At 41.5% G+C, this 20,123-nt stretch overlaps 1 protein-coding gene and 1 non-coding gene across 6 annotated transcripts in view; both read left to right on the top strand.

Moving 5' to 3' along the window:
- The window catches only part of gys2 (glycogen synthase 2), a 46,710-nt gene that overhangs the window by 16,222 nt on the left and 10,365 nt on the right, over positions 1-20,123 (top strand). The gene's annotated exons all lie outside the window — the stretch shown is intronic.
- Positions 16,786-16,859, top strand: trnan-guu (transfer RNA asparagine (anticodon GUU)). The gene has a single exon. It is a non-coding gene; the product is annotated as a tRNA-Asn (tRNA).

Here is a 20,123-nt window from a genome sequence, read left to right as displayed (position 1 = left end):
TTGCAGGTCAGATTTATGAAATATGTTTATCTAATGAGGCGAAATCACATCGAACGGCAAACATTCTGACCAAATACATCATCTTGAAGAATCAGTGAAAGAATACATCTAAATAAAGTAATAAAGAAATCAATAGTATTGTTGGTCTCCCTTTTTTGCTAGGGCATCATGGTCTGGCGTAAAATTTGTCGTGGTAATGCTTAGGATAGTGTTGGATTTTGTCCACAATTTAGGGAGCGCGTTATCTGCGCCTCACGGCAAAAGCCATTGCCAATCACCTCTTATCCAATTTACTCACTGCGTGCTCGTTTGATTTCTTCAGATTTAGGAAAATGCTAAGACACTGAAGCAGAAATTAGACTTACACAGGTTGGTTGAGTTCAATCACAATTCTTGTTCAAAAAGCTCTGTTTTCAGGAAAGTGCAATACGGCGCTGGGCCCTTCAAGAGCAGAAGGTCTCCATTCAGAAAAGGCAATGTTCAAGGTTCTTTGATCAACTTATATTAAGTTGCGCATTGTGGGCCAAGATTGATGGGTGATGAGTCTTTGGGGTGGGGTAAGTTCGCCATGGGAGTGGGTGCTGGTTATGGGCGATTCCGTCTTTCGGCCTTGGCGATCATCTTTGGCCGAGTCCTTGGCTGGCTCCCTCTGGCACCTGCTGGTTTTATCTCCACGTGACCTTCCTGTGACCATTCTTCTCCAATCTTGGACATACACTGTCGTACCTCATTCTTTCAATTTTGTCATTTTGTACGAAATTATGTTAGCTTTTGGCTGTGACATCATTAATCTATTGCTGTTCTTTTGATACTTCATGTCTTTGCTTATTCTTAGTTTAATCATGCTTCCAACCGTATCTTTTCTTTGTTAGGCAAAATATTTCCCTCTGTGCAGAGTGTTCAGTAGTAATCAAAAACTGGCGTCTAGCATTAGTCAAAACATAAGATATAATCAAGTACTGAACGGTCAAGACGACTCTGGCCGTGTCCATGATTTAGAGAAAAAACATCAGGCATGCATTACACAGTTCCTTAAGGGTCATTAAGCTATTTAGGCAATATATCAAAAGTCATTTGTTATTTCAAAGTGCTCAGAAATATATATCAGATCATAAAGTTATAAAAAACTTTCTCATTACCATTTATCAAAAATGTCTAGTTATGTCTTCTTTATTGATTTGGTGTGTAGGTATAATTATAAGCTTAAAGTGTTTCTTTTATTGATTTAATATGTGAATATACTTTTCTGCTTATGTACTTTATTCAATGAGGTTTGAGCATATCTGTTTTTGTAGCTAGGTAGGACCTTTTGTATTTCGACCCCATTCCTTCACTCCCTCTGTTGACCTCAGTTTAACTGAAGTCACCAAAATCGTTGATGCCACCAGGGTCCCTCTGTTGGCACACCACGTCCCTCTGTGGAGCCGCTTCAAGTCCCTCTGTGGGGCCGCCAATGAGTGAGAAATATAAATATAGATAAAATTCATACCCAGACATTTGTAAAAGATGGAGAGTGGAAAGGCAATTGGCCTAGACGACATTCCCGTGACAGCATGGAACTATCCAGGAGAGATGGCAGGGGAGATTCTTAAAAAGCGAGAAGATTCTCAGAAAGGTGTTGACTTCTATTTTTTATTTCAGACCACGGCGATGCGCAGAACTGTAGTAGCTACAGAGGTGTTGTTATGATGATTAAGCAAAGCATGAAGTTATCGGAAAGAATGTTAGAAGCGAGGCTTGGAGATCTCTACTGGCCAAAATAATGGAGAGTGTGGCAGAGATGAAGATGTTGCAGGACATGCAGATGGTTGGTGTGACCGCACAGAAAGATATGGAAACGATTACTCTGCAGTCGCGGCCCCTAACAGGAGCAGCCGAAAGAAGTTGAAGATGAGAAAGAAAATGTGAAAGAAAAATACATAAACAAATAACGAAATACATACATACATATATGGTACATACATATAGACAGACAGACATCGAACGATTGCCCATTCGGTCACTCAGCCCTTCAGTCAGTCACTCAATGAATCAATGAATCAATGAATCAATCAATCAATCAATCAATCAATCAATCAATCAATCAATCAATCAATCAATCAATCAATCAATCAATCAATCAATCAATCAATCAATCAATCAATCACACAGGTGTTAACTAATTTGTAATTGTATTGCAAGCAATTTAAATTCTAATGGAATATGTGGATGTCCATATCTGTTTTACCAAATTCTAATCCTACTTTACCTTTGTATAAGGCACAGGTGTCAAACTCAAGGCCCGGGGGCCAGATGCAGCCCGCCACATGATTTTATGTGGCCCGCGAAGACAAATTGTGCTTTTTATTCATGTGTCATTACTCGAATTGTAAATTGTCTTCACTTTTAATAATATTTTATTTTTAAATATTAGACCAGTTTTTATTTGTCTGATTTGAAAGCGAGTTACTTGTCAGTTTGTTTTGTAGCTTTTACTCTATATAATATGAGGTGCTCACACGTTTATTTGGGTATGACAGTCATACAGGTCCTCCGAAAAGAAGCTATGACTACACTGCGGCCCGTGAACAAATGAGTTTGACCCCCCTGGTACAAGGGATAGCCTTCTCATTGATCAAGCACGTATCTTAAATCATGCTTTTCCTCCTTTGAAGCGACTATGTACTTCAAACCCAAACAGCACCATTTTATAGTGAAAAAAATTGTTGAATCTATTTGTTTTCGACATAATACTACCGCAATCATCTTAAATTTGTTCAGTTTATCAATCCCTTCCATTGTTTATCCTGCAAATGAATCACGTGAATAATGTGTTATTCAAACTTTAACGTTCATAATCCACCTGTTCCCAATTTGTTTGGAGTCTGTATGTTATTGTTCTAATTTTTTACATTTAATACTCTCCCACCTATTTGATCCTATCTTGTGAAGGTCTACAGTTTATTATAAGCTATTTTGAAACTCTTCACACTTGTTACCAGGCTTTGGCTCCATCTCATGATGTTGTCTCCCATTCACTTCATTTCTGCCGAGCTGCTTCTTCTCCTCCGTCCAGCATGTTGAAGACTTAAAAACCATCAATTCTGAAAACACTTAAAATCTCACAATTCCCCCCTTAAAATCTCACAATTCCCCCCCTTTTTTTTTCCTCCCCCTTTTGACACATTCTAAAAAAATATGTCACAATGGTTAAAGAGTAAAAATAACAATGTCCATGGTTACATACCCATCGCCAGCTGGACTTCGGTGTACCTCCAGATGCCTGGAATCACCAATTCTCAGTCCCTGAAACTCGACTGGCAGCATCTCACATGGCTGTATGAACAAAAGCCACCACCCACCTGTAGCTGTGCATGCAGCTCTGCGTACAATAAACATCCATAATACCAAAAAATAAAATTCATAATGATAAAAATAATCCACACACGGGCGCATGTCAAACGTATGAAATTGAAAATTGGAGCCTGTCATGAAAACGATCACATTTACAAACTCATTATGAAAAGTAAGGGGTTAGTTGTTAATGCATGTTCACAGACATGACACAAAATTCTCCAAGACTGCAGTTGACAACCTGCAAAGTAAACGCAAGTTTAACAAATAAAGCACAATCTGCTCCCTGGGTTGCTGTTAGAGGCTGCAATACAATTAGGTAAAACATCAAAACAAAGCAAGTCATCACAAATTCCGTCACATACATTTCGTCACACTGACGAGTGTTCAGAGTTGTTGTCATACACTGTCTTGGCTCAGAGTCTTGATTGTCAATGCTGGTATAGTCACTTCTGGTCATAATCTTGAAATGGGCCTTCTCCATTGAAGTCTTTTGTTTTCAATGGTCCCCCAGAGTAATCCTAAACCCATATTTAGTCCAAAATTAGCCCTGATCAATCTTGCTTTTTCAAATCTGTAGTATCTTTATATTTTTCAGGTGAGAGGAATGTTATCCTCTGCTGTGATCACGTCACCCCAACCTTGAATCATGTTAACCATTCACAATACACAAACACCACATCCCAAGTACAGACTTGACATTCATACAGCATTACAGACAAACTGTCATCCCACAACACACACATAAAACATACAATATTAAATTGTAAAAAGAACCCTCCCTATGCAAAATTTTCTCCTCAATTAAAATTTCCCTTTTTTATTTTAAATCCAAAATTAATATCTAATTGTCTGGTCTCCTGTCCTCACATCGTTTGCCAATATGCATAATACTGGAACATGATTTAACTCCCCATTTAGTTTGCTCACATCTCACACTTGTACTATTTCACACTTTGTGTTGAGCTGTAACTTCAATATTTCCACCTTCCCATATTTCTTCCACTAAACAGTTCCATTTTGCTTTCAGTTTAAATTCATCCCTCCAAATAACTACCTCTGGCAAAGAACCAAACATTTTTAGAGCACTCCCTTTTACTGTTACCTTGTTCCTTCATTCATCTTCTCACAAGCATTACTGACCCTCCTAAGAAATAATGATACTGAAAATAATGTTTAAAAAATATACACAGCCTCCTCCTGCCATTTACACTATCACCTTGGATTATCATTCTCATTTTTGTTGATGCCAATTCTTAGAATTAAAAAGAAATACTTACTCTTGCTAATGGAGTCACGCTATATCACAAATTTTGAAAACCTTCTTCCATGTTCCCCCTTTGTACCTATCAAAACCAATTAGAAATATTTTGCTGTCATGATCATCATTGTGGCCCTCACACTTATTGTTCTTGTATTTTAAATTGGCAATTTTGTACATTTGAAGCCCTTTGAGACTTGCTTGTGGGCTATATAAATAAATTTGAATTGCCTTGACTTTATTATTATTCAACTTCTTCTGCATTCTTCTTCCTTTTATTTTATTTTTATCTTAACTACTTCCACATAATTCATCTGATTTATTCCATTAAACTTTTAACCTCCTAGATTCAAATTCAAATTTCACATCCTCACTTCTAACATTGCGGTAAAATTTTGCAAAATTTTATTTTTTCCCTTCTAATTTCTTCTAGTTTTCCTTTTTTCTTCTTCTTTTTTCCCACTGACTCAACCCATTTCAATTTTTTAACTGTTCATCTTATGCCTACCTATTCCAAAACTTCCCACTTGTGGAAAATTTCAAATTTTCAACTTTAGAATTCGCGCTCAATTTTACAAAATTCTTTCTATATTTTTATCAATTTTCTGGCCAATTCAACACGTTCCAAATTTAAACATAATCTTGCAGCTTTCCCCGAATTTTTATTCAGCCTCTTCGACTTCACATGCAATTTCTACAGAAATGAATATTTCTAGTTATTATTGTTTATCATCCGTGGCCCTCGTAAGGACAAGCCGCACCAGTAATGGATGAATGGATGGATTGTTAATCCTAACCCCAAGTGCCTATCATAAATTGCCATTTAAATCAATTGTCGCAAGGGTCATGTCAATGTATTTGTTATTTAAAGCCCTACTGTATTCTTTTTAATTAAGTAGTGCCCTGTATTACTATTTTGCTGACTATCCAGAATTCCAACTTTCTTATGGCCCCTCACCTCTTCAAGCTCAAATATGCATCCTATAAATCAGTCGCAGTTGATGTGTAATTAAATTCTGTCGTTTTGATAAAGGACAATTAAGTTTAGCAATTCAGCCTTCTGTTGCCCGAATCCAAATTTTCACTGGTCCAATTATAAAATTTCATTATTTCAATTAGATTAATTATGTCTTCGAAATGCTAAGTTACATATAAAAATTTATGATTCAAATGATTTAATTTCTATTGATCAATGTCCACTTTACAAAGTTTCTGATCACGCTGTCGTATAATTTGTCAGTGCATTTTCACTGTCCATATCTATGTATTTGTGTGAAGTGTGGAGAGCCTCTCCACCACCACGTCGCACAATGTAACCCCCCACCTCTGTCCAAAATATGCATTTGTGCCCACCTGACCATTTGGCCCAAACTTTAGAGCCGCACCCTTTTGAAAACAAAAATGGTTACAGTTTAACCCCACCACACAATGGGATATAACCTTCATGCTAATTAAATATACATTCTTTATCAAATTCTTGTCAAGCCATTTCTCTGACTCCAAGTCTCATGCAAAAGAAAAATAAAATCAACAATTTTATACAAATCAACTTATTGTTCTTCATGAACCACAAATCATCACTTCCATCCCACGAACAGCACCACAACTAATCACTCACTTCTTCAGCTGCGCCGCTGTCCCATCTAACAGCCAAGCCTGCTTTCCACACAATATCATCATAGACACACTTCAACAGTTATGTAGCGACCTGGTTAACCCAGTTACCCTTTGCCCTAGACAACATTATAAGTCTCTAAGGTCGCACTATTGAGGTCGCCAGGCATCCGTCCTGCTATATCAGCGATGCCTTCACCTTTTTTTTTTTCCCACGAATCCCTGACTCGTATTGGTGGCCTGGCCGATCCAATCGACCCCAACCTTAGGCAACAGTGTAAGTGTCTACTATTGAGGCCACTCAGGTGCCCATATGCTAGTCACTGGCATCCCACAAGTTCCAGCGGTGTGAGCGCCCTTTGCTGATCAGACAAAGTCCTCACCCCCTTTCTCTTAATTCACCACGACTCGGACATCCCAGATGTCCCTCGCCTTAGACAGCCCTATAATGTTCTAAGGTCACACTATTGGAGTCGCTCGGCATCCGTCCTCCTATATCAGCGACGCCTTCACCTGTTTTTGTATTTTTAATTTTTTTTTTTCACAAATCACTTTTACCGAGTTCCACTCAAACACACACTTCTATACAACCACCATTCCTGAACACAGAGCTGAAATTATTAATTTTTGTATTCCGCTTTCACTCCACAATATTGCTGAACTGGGAGAGAGAAAAAAGGTTCCCCCTTACCTTTTGTGCCGATCGGACTGCAATATTGTTGAGCAAGAGCGGAGAAGGAAGAATCCTTTGTGGAGCATGCACTTTCCCTGCTGAAGAAATCACGTCGGATGGTCACCATTTGTTGGATTTTGTCCACAATTTAGGGAGCGCGCTATCTGCGCCTCACGGCAAAAGCCATTGGCAATCACCTGTTACCCAATTTACTCACTGCGTACTCGTTTGATTTCTTCAGATTTAGGAAAATGCTAAGACACTGAAGCAGAAATTAGACTTACACAGGTTGGTTGAGTTCAATCACAATTCTTGTTCAAAAAGCTCTGTTTTCAGGGAAGTACAATACAGCGCTGGGCCCTTCAAGAGCAGAAGGTCTCCATTCAGAAAAGGCAATGTTCAAGGTTCTTTGATCAGCTTATATTAAGTTGCGCATTGTGGGCCGAGATTGATGGGTGATGAGTCTTTGCGGTGGGGCAAGTTTGACATGGGAGTGGGTGCTGGTTATGGGCGATTCGGTGTGTGTGGGGGCTGTTGTCTTCCATCCCGTCTTCCGGCCTTGGCGATCATCTTTGGCCGAGTCCTTGGCTGGCTCCCTCTGGCACCTGCTGGTTTTATCTCCACGTTACCTTCCTGTGACCATTCTTCTCCAATCTTGGACATACACTGTCGTACCTCATTCTTTCAATTTTGTCATTTTGTACGAAATTATGTTAGCTTTTGGCTGTGACATCATTAATCTATTGCTGTTCTTTTGATACTTCATGTCTTTGCTTATTCTTAGTTTAATCATGCTTCCAACCGTATCTTTTCTTTGTTAGGCAAAATATTTCCCTCTGTGCAGAGCGTTCAGTAGTAATCAAAAACTGGCGTCTAGCATTAGTCAAAACATAAGATATAATCAAGTACTGAACGGTCAAGACGACTCTGGCCGTGTCCATGATTTAGAGAAAAAACATCAGGCATGCATTACACAGTTCCTTAAGGGTCATTAAGCTATTTAGGCAATATATCAAAAGTCATTTGTTATTTCAAAGTGCTCAGAAATATATATCAGATCATAAAGTTATAAAAACCTTTCTCATTACCCTTTATCAAAAATGTCTAGTTATGTCTTCTTTATTGATTTGGTGTGTAGGTATAATTATAAGCTTAAAGTTTTTCTTTTATTGATTTAATATGTGAATATACTTTTCTGCTTATGTACTTTATTCAATGAGGTTTGAGCATATCTGTTTTTGTAGCTAGGTAGGACTTTTTGTATTTCGACCCCATTCCTTCAATAGAGCCGAGGTGTCGGTCCGTTAACCTAGATCTGTGACGGGCTTTGTTGACGTTCATGTGGCCAAGCATCTGCTCACACACGTAGGTCGAGCCAAATTGTCCACTCTTATCACTCAGTGTCCACCTTTCTTTTTCTCGGGCCACTCATTTTAATGGAAGGATTCCAGGGGAAGGTTTGTGGGTGGCATTAGCGTAAAACTGTATCTGAAACCTCAGCGCGCGAATTACGAGAATGCTGACGTCACAGCCCACACGAAAATTCGGCAATGATGGATATTGAGCGCGGAGTGCACCGGGTCCGTACTACTTAGTACACACACACACATGCGAGTGTGCACCGAGCTTTCTGACACTGCTTCCGGGAGTAAATGCGCGGGCGGGCGATTCCCCATCTATTGGGGAAGCATAGTGATTGCAGGGAAAATGACCACAAAAAAAAAAAGTTTAATAATACAATTTATTCAGGTTTGGCGGGCCGGATTAAACGGGCCTGCGGGCCGTAGTTTGCCCACAGCTGATCTAGATACTTTAAACACCCGTAATTGGTCTAACTCCCTGACCCATCTCTGCCAGGGTCTTGCAAAGTCCTGTGGAATAACTCGATCCCATCCATACTTTGATTTGCAGAGTTCCTGGAGGAGTTGTTTGGCTTTCAAAATGAAAGAAGAGAGAAAACCTAAAGGGTCATAAATGGAATACAGTGGAGAGTATCCCTCTTCTGGTAGCAGGCCGGCTATTTACAGTAACTTTAAAGCTTAAGGTGTCATTGTGGGTGTTCCAGTGTATTCGAAGTGCTGGTTCAATTGAGATTTGTTCTGTCAGTTTTTTTCTATCAAGGTCCAGTTCCTTGACTGCTTTTGCTCTGTGGTGTACAGTGTTGTGGCTCCAAGTCACGACAAGGGGCAAGTTTTGGTTTTCAAGGGTGTTTTTATTCCTCTTCAACTTCTCTCCCATACAGAGCCGCCTTTTCCACATGTACGTACGTACGTCACTTTCCTCTTTTCAAACACACTAACTGATCGCGGTGGTGCCTTTATGCGCAGTCAGAGAAATCAACGTTAACAAAAAAATACATTCAGTATCGTTAAGAAATCGCCAGAAAGATCACCATGACAATCGTGAACACACAGAAAGATGGAACATCACTCAAATATTGGTGATCCCGTTGAGAGTCTCACAACAGGAATGCTTGTTAACACCTCATTGTTATTGCTGACCCATTTTGTCAATGTGAAACCTCCCTGGCTGCAGGCTTCAGTTAGATCTTTGACAACCTTGATGGCTTGGTCAGTTGTGGCCACAGATCGAAGACAACCATCTACATAAAAGTTAGTTTTGATTGTTTTCATCACTTCATCAGAGTAGTGGTTCTGATTGTCATCAGCAGTTTGATGCAGGGCAAAATAGGCAATGCTAGGGGATGATACAGTGCCAAAGAGATGAACTTTCATCCTGTAAACACAAAGTGGTTTGCTGATATCACCCTCTGGCCACCATAAAAACCTAAGGAAGTCTCTGTCCTTTTCTTCAACATGCACTTGATAAAACATTGCCTCAATGTCTGCCATAACTGCTATTTGTTCTTGTTGAAATCTTAACAGCACTCCAATGAGGGTGTTTGTTAAGTCTGGACCTTGGAGAAGCTCCTTATTCAGAGATTTTCCTCGAAAGGAGGATGTACAGTCAAACACCACCCTCAGCTTGAGTTTCGTTTGTGGTAAACACCATGATGTGGGGTGTACCACACATGCCCATCCTTTCTGTGAAGCTGCTGAGGTGGAACTTTTTCTGCATAACCTTTTTTGAGAATGTCCTCCATAAAGGAGGTGTATTCTTCTGCATATGTTCTATTCTTCTTGAACCTTTTCACAAGGTGCAGTGTGCGATCTTTTACCACATGGTAGTTATCAGGCATGACCTTGGCTTTATCTCTGAAGGGCTGTGGTAAATGATAATGGCCATCTTTAAGGAATGCTGAGCTGGATGCAATCTCCATGAAACGTTTATCCTCAACTGACATCTCATTTTTTTCCTCATACATGTTTTTAGAGAAATCCTGATTATATTGTCTGATGAGTAAATCATTCAACTCAACAACAGATATTCTATTACTTGACACTGCAATGGGCCCAGATTCTGCAACACGGTTAACATTGAGTGGTCCAGTTACCACCCATCCTAGTAAGGTCTGGACTGCATAGGGTCCGTTGTCATGAATTTATTATGTTCCACGGCTCCATTGCTCGAGGAATATCAATTCCAATGAGGAGGTCAATATCTGCCTCAATCTCCTTTAACTGGATGCCACTGAGATATGGCCATCTCTTCAGGTCAGCTTGTGTGATAATGTTTTCCTTTGAGACAGGGATTTTACTTTGGCAGGTCTCGATACGTGCAGCCCTCCAAGTCCCCCACCTCCAGTCCTTTGACCTCATAGATCCCTGCCGGCCTTTCCTGCCCCATTGTTTGTAAAAGTATTTCTGTTTTGCGTCCTTTTGCATTTAGCTGGCTCATTAATTTTTCTGTGCAAATCGTTGCCGTGCTGCCGGGATCAAGGAAGGCATAGGTTTGAATATACCTGTTCCCTTTTGCCACCTTAACCCTGACAGGAAGAATTGCCAGTGCTGGCTCTCTCCCGGCCCCAGTTGCATTGCCTGCTGAAACAAGAGCGCTGCTTATGGAGGTCTTTTCTGTCTCAGCAATGGCCTTTGTCGTTTGATTTGTCTGTTTGGGAATTATTGCATTGTTAATATGGAGTACAGTAGGATGCTTCATTTGACAGACATGGCACATTAATCTCCTTTTAAAATTTTTGCTTAAATGACCTTTCAACAGGCAACCAAAACGATGTCCATGACTTCTTAGGAATTCAACCATGTCGTCATGTGCCTCTGCTTTGAAAAGTGAGCAATCAATCAGAGCATGTCTCCCTTGGCAGAATCCACAGGAAGAGATGTTAGAATTGGGTGAGGCTTGAAGGGTTGCTGGTGGAACAGCTGATTGCCTTACAGTGTGTCCTGTTTGTGTGTTCACTGCCACCGAGGTAGCAAAACTGCTGGTTTTACCTTTGATTGATTTTGGTTGAAATCTCGAAATGGGCCTTTTTGTGGGGTTTTGGTCTTGAATGTCTACAAATAAGGGATCCAAAAGCATCTTAGCATGTTTTTCCACAAAATCCACAAGGTGATGGAGTCTGATTCTACTTCCAGTTCTCTGCTGTGTCTCATAGGCTGTGGCCCGCCATTTTACCCTGAGCTTGTAGGGCAGTTTGGATGTGATTAATCTTAGATTTGATGGGATCTCAAGTTCCTCTAAATACTACAAGTCTTGCATTACATTACAGCATCCTTTTAAATACATTGCATATGCATGCATCGTTTTCCCATCGTCATCTTAAATCGCTCTCCAACTCAAAGCTTTCTCCAGGTAAGCAGCAGAAATCTTTATTTAATTCCCAAAGTTCTGTTTTAACAGGTCTCTTGCTTCCTTATAGCCCCTGCCTCCTCCCATGTGCAAACAGCTGCGAACCAGATCTCTAGGCAAACCAGAAGTGAACTGTTCTAGATAGTATAGTCTGTCTTGATTATTTTTAGTTTTATCTTCAATTAAGTGTTCAAATGCACGAATAAACGACTGATATGCCAATAGATTACCATCAAAAACATGAATTTCTTTCACAGGTAATTTAGGTAAAGTTTGCTGTGAGACAATGGGTTCTGCTATAAAATTTTGTCTTTGAATAACTAAGTACATCCAAATTACCAGGGGTAGCATTAACACCCTTGCTTGAGTTAACTGGTGTAGTATGTGTCATGGTGACTTTTAGTTTTGGTCTTGTAAGTTTGAATTGCATTCTTAATTTGAAGTTTTATTTCTGGTGAGCGGGGAGGTGGAGGCCTGTTGAGATTTGAGATGGTTTGCTGGAGTGGGGTTTTGGGTATGGCACCTAATTGCACAAATTCCACATTGCTTTCCATTGTTTCTGGTTAATGGTGAGAATCATAATACTCATTCATGGCATCATCTGGGGCCTCCTGGCTCCCCTCATCATCACTTTGGAGTATTTTTATTTTAGCAGCTGATGCAGCAAGGTCTGTATCCAACTAAATTTTTTCCATCTTTGATTTCAATTATAATTCCTCCAACTGCAAAGTTTGTTTTTCTTTCAATGCAGCAGCTCGTGCCAGTGCAGCAGCCTGATCTACCTTGGCCTTCTTTAATGCTGAGGAGACTGACGAGACAGCGCTAGACTTTGATCTGCATGATACATTTGATCTGCGTGATATATTTGACATGCTGTCTTGTGGTCCAATCTTTGTGCAATTTCTCTTTTCCGTGTTTCCACTTCTTTAATGAAATAATTCAGGTTAGTTATCCTGGGTTCATACCAGTCATAATAATCATTTTCCTCCTGCGTTAAGAGTTCTTTCGCAAACTCGTGCGCGTTTGTAAATTCATCCAGTTCCTTTAAAAACTTCAAATGCGTCACTGACTTTATCAACATTTCCAACATCAGTCATCAAAGCCTTAATTTCATTTAATTTTCTCGTGCATGCCCCCAATCTGGCTCTGCGTGAGGCAGAGCACGACTTCCACACGTCTTCCCCAGCTGCGGGCTCAATTGTCTGTCCGACATCCTCTCAGGTTACCACGCAAATTCCTTCAATTTCCGCTTAGTTCATCCTTAAACATTATTCCATCATTCCGTTTTGTTGCAGTCCACATCCACAATACGCAATTTTGCATTCCACAGTCCCAATTGTTTCCTTGTAGCGCAGCAGCGCTTTCATTCATAAAGCTGATCAGCTGTTTTTACACACGGCTTCCTCATCTGACAGCGGGTGATCGCTTGGGTCCACGAACTCTCCGAATTAATTTCCTTGTAGTCGTCAGTGAAGTTTTTTCAATTTGTTATGGCTACTCTTGTATTCCAAAAATTGCCACCACAAAAATAAAAGAGTAGCTTGTAAGGAGGAGGTCTTAAACCCACTAAACCAAAAAGCACTCGCGGAGATAGTTCGTCAATCCATAGAAGGTATTTATTTACATTAAACATAAATCTCCGGGTTGACTTTCATACAAGAAAAATAAAACAATAAAACATAATCTAGTAATGATTTTAGTGATCTTATCTGGCTTCACATATAGAACAGAAATAATTCATAGGTCAGACCACAAATAATAATGATATTAATACAATCAATATAAGAAATTAACTAGGCTCCAACAAGAAAATTCAAAATAAAGCATCGAGAGCAGGATGTTATTGCACAGCAATGTCTCCGAGACTCTCAGAGTGGTGTGAGTTCATCAGAGCGACAGTCTGGGGGAAGAAGCTGTCTCTGTGCCTGCTGGTTTTGGCGTGCAGTGCTCCGTAACGCCGTCCAGAAGGGAGTAGTTTGAACAGACTGCAGCTGCGACTAAACTCAGCTCCAATACTCTCAGGCCGAACTTGGTTAGCATTTTGGCCCCTAATCAAAAGGTTGGTGGTGAGAGCCCACCCAGTTATGTCTCTGTGTTTTGTCGCTAGGACTTGGTCGTTGGATCTACTGGGAAACGCTCCATGAGTTGAGTCTAGTTTTTGGGGCCCACCCGGTTATATCTCTGTGTTTTGTCACTTCGGACTTGGTCGTTGGATCTAGTGGGACATGCTCCATAACTTGTTCATTAGAAGCCGCAGTTTGACATCCATCCATCCATCCATCCATCCATCCATCCATCCATCCATCCATCCATCCATCCATCCATCCATCCATCCATCCATCCATCCATCCATTTCTATACCGCTTGTCCCCACGGGGGTCGCGGAGGTGCTGGAGCCTATCCCAGCAATCATCAGGCAGTAACCGCAGACATTGACAGAATAACTAATCTTCAAGAGTATAAGCAGATTTCTGTAGCATGCTTCTGTGGTGCAATTGGTTAGCGCATTTGGCTGTTAACTGAGAGGTTGGTGGTTCAAGCCCACCCAGGGATGCATATGTTTACTAAACGCAGTGATTGATCTTGGGATCATGTAGTCCAAGAGTGAACTCTGGCTCTGAATCAGAAAGAAACAAGTGACAATACAGGACTGTCTCAGGAAATTAGAAGATTGTAATAAAGTTCTTTATTTGCTGTAATGCTATTAAAAAAACAGAAATGTCATACATTCTGGATTCATTACAACCCAAATGAAATATTGCAAGCCTTTTATTATTTTAATATTGCTGGTTATAGCATACAGCTTAAGAAAACTCTAATATCCTATCTCAAGATATTAGAATATCATGAAAAGATATTCTAGTAGGGTATTCAACTAATCACTTGAATGGTCTAATAAACTCGAAACACCTGCAAGGGTTTCTTGAGCCTTGAAAAACACTCAGCTTGGTACAGTAAACTAAATCAAAAGACTGCTGATCTGACTGCTGTTCAGAGGACCATCATTGACACTCTCCATCAGGAGGGTAAGACACAAAAAGAAATTTCTCAAAGAGCAAGCGGTTCACAGAGTGCAGTTTCAAAGCACATCTACAAAAAGTCTGTTGGAAGGGGAAATGTGGCAGGAAACGTTGCACAACCAAGAGAGATGACCGCAGCCTTAACAGCATTGTGAAGAAGAGTCGCTTCCAGAATTTGGGGGAGCTTCAAAGACAGTGGCCTGAAGCTGGAGTCCAGGTATCAAAAGCCACTGTTCACAGACGTGTCCGGGAAATGGGCTACAATAGCCTTATTCCCATGGTCAAGCCACTTCTGAACTCAAGACAATGGAAGAAGCGTCTGACTTGGGCTATGGAAAAGAAGCACTGGACAGTTCCAGAGTCGTCCAAAGTCCTCTTTTCAGACGAAAGCAAGTTTTGTATTTCATCTGGAAGTCAAGGCGCCAGAGTCTGGAGAAAGGCTGGAGAGGAGCAAAATCCAAGTTGCTTGAAATCCAGTGTGAAGTTCCCACAGTCAGCAATGGTTTGGGGAGCCATGTCAGCTGCTGATGTTGGTCCACTGTGTTTCACTGTAAACGCAGCTGTGTACCGAGAGGTTTTAGAGCACTACATGCTTCCGTCTGCTGAAAAGCTCAATGGAGATGATTATTTCATTTTCCATCATGATCTGGCACCTGCCCACAGTGCCAAAACCACCAGTAAATGGTGTACTGACCATGGCATTACTGTCCTCGATTGGCCTGCCAATTCCCCTGACCTGAACCCCACAGAGAATTTGTGAAGAAGAAGCTAAAAGACACCAGACCCAATTATGCAAATGAGCTAAAGGCTGCTATTGAAGCATCCTGGGCATCCATAACACCTCAGCAATGCCACAGGCTGATTGCCTCTATGCCACGCCGCATTGATGCAGTAATCCCTACAAAAGGATTCCCAACCAAGTACTAAGTGAATTAATGGACATTTTCAAACGTTTGATTTTGTTTTGCTGTTTTAAATCTTTCTTTTACTTGGTCTGAGGAAATATTCTAATTTTTTGAGATAGGATTTTTGAGTTTTCTTAAGCTGTAAGCCATACTCAGCAATATTGAAATAATAAAAGGCTTGCAATATTTCAGTTGATTTGTAATGAATCCAGAATGTATGACATTTTTGTTTTTTAATTGCATTACAGAAAATAAAGAACTTTATCACAATATTCTATTTTTCTGAGACAGTCCTGTACCTGCTGGAGAGCAGGGGTTTGGATGTTGAGTGTGAGTTGGCCTCCATGACCAATTTTAGAGTAACACCCAAAATACAGATTCAACGCTCTGAGGCCCACTTGATTTGCATGTTTAGCTCTTAGTCAAAAGGTTGGTGGTTGTTGCCCATCCTGTAACATCTCTCTGTTTTGACATCAGAACTTTGGCTTTGGATCCAATGAGCTGTGCATTGCTCTTTACAAGCGTCTGTGAATCAAAAAATGTATATGAGTTGAATATCATGCGGTTTGCCATTGGATATTGCCAGACCACTATCCTTTAAAAGCTTGATAAAACTCTACATAGTAAGTCTCTGTGGCGCAACCGGTTAGCGCTTTCGGCTGTTAACCGAAAGATTGGTGGTTTGAACCCACCCAAGGAAGTTTATTCTCTCTGAATGCAATACTTTGCATTTGGTTCACAATTCTGATCTGTCTGTAAATTGAATCTATACAAATTGATATGGTTGCTGAAGAGAAGGCAATTCGTCTACCAACTGGTAATCTTGTGCACAAGACTCAGATCAATCCCCTGAATTTAGCATGAATTGGCATGCTTAATGGATCTCACAGTGACACCCTAAACTCAGCTCCATTACTCTCAGGCCCACTCGGTTAGCATTTTGGCTCCTATTCAAAAGATTGGTGGTGGGAGCACACCCAGTTATGTCTCTGTATTTTTCCGCTAGGACTTGGTCATTGGATCGAGTGGAAAACGTTCCATGAATTAAAATGGGTTTTTGGAGCCCACCCAATTATGTCTCTGTATTTTGTCGCTAGGACTTGGTCGTTGGATCTAGTGGAACATGCTCCATAACTTGTTCTTTACAAGCCTCAGTTAGTCAGCCAATTGTATACAATTAGTTGTTAGTAATGTCTAAACCTAACCCTAATCCTGTTCGTTGACATTGACGGATCACTAATCTTTAAGAGTTAAATCAGACTCCTGCAGGATGTCTCTGTGGCGCAGTTGGGTAGCGTATTCGGCTGTTAACTGAAAGGTTGGTGGTTCAAGCCCACCCAGGGATCCTTATATTTACTGATGGCAGTGATTGATATTTGAGTGGTGCTCACTCTTAGTTGCAAGAACCACCCTGGAGGCAGTTTGCCCTTTTAGCACTTGCAAGTGGAGAAAACGTTCATCACTGTAGCATACAGAGGTGTTTGAACGCAGTCTGCCTTTGGAGAGTATTTATTGAGAGAAAACAGGATGGGGGTAAGCATGGACTGGTTTGGCGAACCCCCGGCCTCTGGTCAAATCAGAGCAGGGGGTGTTTTACGATGTTGGGGGAAACAAAACCACTTTGATTGCTTCCTCTGCAGCTGGTCAACCAGTGCAGGGGAACTTAGCACTTTGTTTTACTACATTGTGAGAACAGGACAATTTTTATTCAATGTTTTACCAGGTAAGCCAATTGAGAACACATTCTCATTTACAGTGGCAACCTGGAGGCAAGGTGTGTGAAGTGTCTTGCCCAAGGACACAACAATATTTGACTGTGACAGAGCTGGGAATCGAACCGCCAACACTCCGGTTATTAAACAACCCACTCTACTGCCTCAGCCATAGCCGCCACTGGTTTGGTTAATCATTATAGTCTACATTTCAACATAATCATCTGTGGTGAATTCTCTTCGATGTTCTGCTGGTCTCCGAGATCATACGGTGGATAGGTGGCTGGCTCAGGGAAGGAAAACTTCAGGGACACGCGGCTGATCGGGGAAAGATTTTATTCAACCGATGTCAGAATTGAAGTGTCTCTCTCGAGCCAAAAAAAGAAGTCCCCCTGTCTTCTCCCGCCTTGGGTCTTATACCCCCCCTGACCCGGGTCCACGCACACGAGGGCAGCTGGTCAACTTCTCCCCCGCCAGCTTGCTTTGTTGATTCTAACCAAATGGTCGATTCCTGTATCTTGGTGCCAGGACGTCAGCTTTCCTGGCCCCGGCCCCATAAAATCTCATGCGTGCATGATCTGGTCACTTCTAAACTTACAAGTGAAATATACATTGTATGATACCTAAATAAAAATACACCACAAAATAATCTGTCAACCGTAACAATTGATCTTTGGACCATGGACTCCAAGAGTCAACTGCCTGTGAATCGGAACAAAACAAATGGCTATCCTTACTGGAGGGCAAGGGTCAGCACGTTTGGACGTTGAGCGTGAATTGGCCTTCTTAAGCAATTTTAGAGTAACACCCAAAATTCAGATTCATCGCTCTGAGGCCCACTTGGTTTGTATGTTTGGCTCTTAATCGAAAGGTTGGTGGTTATTGCCCATCCTGTAACATCTCCCTGTTTTGAAACCGGAACTTTGGCTTTGGATCTAATGAGCAGGTTAATGCATTGATCGTCGCAAGATTCTGTGAGTCAGAAAATGTATGAGTTGAATATGATGCGGTTTGCCATTAGATATCACCAGATCACTATCCTTTAAAAGCTGGATCAATCTTAACATGTAAGTCTCAGTGGCGCAACCAGATAGCGCGTTCGGCTATTAACCGAAATGGTTGGTTGTTCGAGCCTGTCCAGGGGCGTTTGTCCTCTGATGTGTTTGTTTTTGGTTCACAAGTCAGATCTGACTGTAGATGGAACCTATACAAATCGCTATGGTTGCTGAAGAGAAGACAATTAATTTACCAACTGGTTCTCTTATGCACAGCACTCTGATCAATCCCCTAAATTTTGCATAAATTGGCATGCTTAATGAATCTCAGAGTGACACCCTAAACCAGTGGTCGGGAACCTTTTTGGCGGACAGAGCCATACGTGCCTATTTTTTACAAATAATTTCCCGTGAGAGCCATATCATTTAAAAATAAAAACGATTGGCTAGATCAGCTATGGGCAAACTACGGCCCGCGGGCCATATCCGGCCCACGGGGCCGTTTAATCCGGCCCGCCAAACCTGAATAAATTGTATTATTAAACTTTTTTTTGGGTCATTTTCCCTGCAATCACTATGTTTCCCCAATAGATGGGGAAGCGCCCGGACGCCCGGAAGCCGTGTCAGAAAGCTCGGTGCACACTCACAAGTGCGTGTACGTACTAAGTAGTACGGACCCGGTGCACTCCGGGCTCAATTTCCATCATTGCCAAATTTCGAGTGTGGGCTGTGACGTCAGCATTCTCATAATTTGCACCCTGAGCTTTCAGATACAGTTTTACGCGAATGCCACCCACAAACCTTCCCCTGGAATCCTTCCATTAAAATGAGTGGCCCGAGGAAAAGAAAGGTGGACACTGAGTGCTGAGTGTTTAAAAAAAAAAAGAGTGGCCAATATGGCCTGACCTACGTGTGTGAGCAGACGTTCAGCCACATGAACATCAACAAAGCCCGTCACAGATCTCGGTTAACGGACCGACCCCTCGGCTCTATCCTAAGAATTACCACACCAAATCATACTCCAGACCATGATGCACTAGCAAAAAACGGAGACCAACAATACTATTGATTTCTTTATTACTTTATTTACTAGATGTATTCTTTCACTGATTCTTCAAGATCAAAGTCAAAGTCAAAGTCAGCTTCATTGTCAATTTCTCCACATGCCAAAGACACACAAAGAAACCGAAATTTCGTTCCCCCCTATCCCACGGTGACAAGACATGGCCCACCACAGACAAACAAGTAAACAAGTATAACAAAAGCGTGCTGAATAAATAATGAATAAATAACAACAAATAAATAAATAAATAAGAGGAGCAAAAAAAAAAAAAGGAGCAAGTGCGCGTACAGCAGACATTCCAGAAAATAGCGCAACAGTGCCGCACGCTACGCAGAAGGGGGTAGCGAGTTCAGGGCCCTAACACCCTGGAGAAAGAAGCTGTTGGCGAGTCTGGTGGTGCGGGAGCGCAGGCTCCTATACCTCTTCCCAGAGGGCAGAAGGTCAAACAAAGAGTGAGCCGGGTGACTCACATCTCTCGCAATCGAGGTTGCCTTGCGGGTGAGATGGGAGGTGTAAATGTCCTTCAGGGAGGGGAGCGAAGCACCAATCATCTTACCAGCCGTATTCACTATGCGCTGCAGGGCCTTCAAGTTCTGTTCAGTGCAGTTACCACCCCAGACAGCGATGCAACTGGTGAGGACGCTCTCAATGGTGCCACGTTAGAATGTAGACAGGACTGCCTGAGGAGCACATGCACGCCTGAGCTTCCGCAGGAAGTACAGGCGGCGCTGAGCTTTCTTTGCTAGTGACGAGGTGTTTGCGGACCAGGAGAGGTCCTCACTGATGTGCACCCCCAGGAACTAAGTGCAGCTTACTCTATACACCACAGCACCGTCGATG

The sequence above is a fragment of the Syngnathus floridae genome, chromosome 22 (assembly GCF_059516105.1).
Source record: "Syngnathus floridae isolate MCC-2025c chromosome 22, RoL_Sflo_1.0, whole genome shotgun sequence".
Taxonomy (NCBI): domain Eukaryota; kingdom Metazoa; phylum Chordata; class Actinopteri; order Syngnathiformes; family Syngnathidae; genus Syngnathus; species Syngnathus floridae.
Note: the sequence above shows the minus strand (reverse complement) of the source record. Positions and strands in the feature narration are given on the sequence as shown.